Below are 2,813 nucleotides of genomic sequence, written 5' to 3' on the forward strand. Positions count from 1 at the left end.
ATATATAGATAGACTTTCTCAAGTAACGATGTCCTTATTTATTCTTACAGTACGGATTTCCACTTTAGACCAACTTTTCGTTCGAATTTTCACATCTCCACCATCTAGTCTTTAGATACTAATGTATAAATCATCTCTACAAAATTTCAGTCAATTTGGTTATCATTAAGACACTGAAAACTGTGTTTTTCTGTTATAAACATGAACAATTCAAGTTCGACAGAATTATGTTCATCTATTGGTTTAATCGAGTTTGAGTGTCTTAATGATAGCCAAATTGGCTGAAATTTTACAGAGATGATCTATACATTAGTATCTAAAGACTATTGGAATTTTTGATGTGATATTTCAAAATAAAAAAATTATTTATTGAGTTTAATTGTAGTCAATTAATTGGTGCTTTGATTTCCAACGTAACTCTCTTTTCATAAGTACATCTGTTACAATTGTAACACATATTAACTCCTTTCTTGTCCGTTACAAAGACCGAAGTTATGATTAATTAATGCTCATTATCATGACTTGTAACCAATCTTCCTTGTTGAGCTATATATATATATATATATATCCCTATCTTCATGACCATGATATATATAACAGTTGTACATTATCACCAAAACATTCTTCTCATTGGTCCTCTTATTATTCTACTTGGTGATCATATGCTCTCTTATTCATCTTTCAAGTGCCAAAGAAAGTTATCAAGCGGTTCTAGGATCCAAGTATTGCGAGTGTACGTTTACGAGGATCAACGGTTGTTGTACCCTGGAGGGTAGACGCCAAAAACCTATTACACCGAGACATTGTCTCCGAGGGGCGAAATCTACTCTTAAGGGCAGTGTTTACACGCCTCAACCTTAAACATTTTCCTGAACAAGTGTTTGACGCAGGCTTCATAATCAAAGATAAGTATTTATATTTTGTTATTTTATTGTTATTTTGGCATTATTATAAGTATTATTATTTGTTAATAATTTTGAGTATTCATGCACGTGATTTTGTAGGTGACAAAATCTGGTGGCGTTATTAACATCCATCGACCCAAATCTTCCAACAAAGACTAGATGGTGGAGATGTGAAAATTTGATTGAAAAATGAGTTTAAAGTGGAAATCCACACCGTAAGAATAAATAAGGACCTCTTTAGCCAAGAAAGCCTGTTATAAATACATGACTATCAGCTTAAAAGATATTTTGAAAAATTGAAGATGTCTCTCTCCCTAACTCTGCTAGGGTTTTACTCGGCAGCGGCAGCAGTCGACAAAACTCCCAAACTGACCGGCAACGGTGATTCTCTTTTGACGAGGAAGGAGATCTCTTCTCCAATCTCTTTTTCTCCAATCAAAGGCAGTGATGGATGGCTCTATCGTGCCTTATATGGGCGGTACTTGTGGTGGTGATGGCGGCTTTGTTCGTCAGAATCTTCTAAACAAAGGTCTTGGTTGTTCTCCTTTTGTTTTTGCCTTTGGGTTTGATACAAGGGAGGAAGCAATACAGGCCGATCGAATTGTGGCTTGGGATAGAATGGGAACGTTGAAGAGGATTGGAGCGCTCGGAGGTGGGTTATGTTTGGCGGCAGTTGGGAGCCCTCAATTCAGATCTTTGCGTCTCAGATCTCGGCAAGAGGCCATGCACCAGGTATTCACCATATTTCCGCTGTTGGGGAGGATGGTAGTGCTCTGGCTTTGGTTTCGGATTTGGTTCTGACGGCGCCGCTGCTATCCGATGGTGATGACAGCGGGGAAAAGATGAAGGTTGCTAGGGTTTCTCTTAAGGCTTCTCTAAGAGTTGGGCTTGTTTGGGCTTGGGCTGCATCAGCTAGGGTTTCATTTGATTGGGCTCTAGCGGATGAATTTGGGCTTTGGCCCCTAATTTAGAATGAGTTATGGTCCAGGTAACTAGTGATTTTCGCAGAGTCTTGATAGTATTCTCTGAAACCTAGTTTCATCTGTAAAATAATTGTGTTTAATCGCTATAAGGTGGGTGTACTTAAGATTTCAAAGCTTATGTTTTATCTAGTATAGGACTTGCAATTCTGCAAGACGATGTTTTCTGACGACCCTACAAGGGTACGTCATCTTTGTACTGCTTGCTTTGATTTAAATCGTATGACCTTTTGATCAAAAAATAAATAAATAAAGGACAAATTACTGATCACTCCGCTAACTTTAGGATGCTCGACAGTTTAGTCCGTCATCTTTCAATTTCAATCGATCACTCCGCTAACTGTCTAATTTCACACAATTCGGCCCATCCGTTAAGTAGCCGTCCAAATCGATGATTAAGTGCTGACGTGGCACACCAAAAATCAATTAATTATTCATTTTTCTCATTTTCCATTTCTCTTCCAAATTTCCAATTATCCCCAAAATTCCCAATCTCCCCCAATCTCATTTTTCAGCCAACACCAAATTCCCAGTCAACATAGTCCGACCCTTCTTCCCTCTTCTCCTTCTTCTTCCTCTCCACATATCTCACACTTCTCAAATTCAAGAGCTGATCACCTCGACAAATTCACACACATTAAATCAAACATCTGAAATCATACTCCAATTCTCAAAATTAAACCCTCACAATCACAAAGAACCACAACAGATTACAATTCAAATCCCAAAATCAAAAGCAGCTGTGATCAAGCACACATAGAACAGCAAAAGACTTGACCTTTACACACACACACACACACACACACACACACACACACAGAGAGAGAGAGAGAGAGAGAGAGAGAGAGAGAGAGAGAGAGAGAGAGAGAGAGAGAGAGAGAGAGAGAGAGAGAGAGAGAGAGAGAGAGAGAGAGAGAGAGAGAGAGAG

This window comes from Fragaria vesca, linkage group LG4, assembly GCF_000184155.1.
Source record: "Fragaria vesca subsp. vesca linkage group LG4, FraVesHawaii_1.0, whole genome shotgun sequence".
Lineage (NCBI taxonomy): Eukaryota > Viridiplantae > Streptophyta > Magnoliopsida > Rosales > Rosaceae > Fragaria > Fragaria vesca.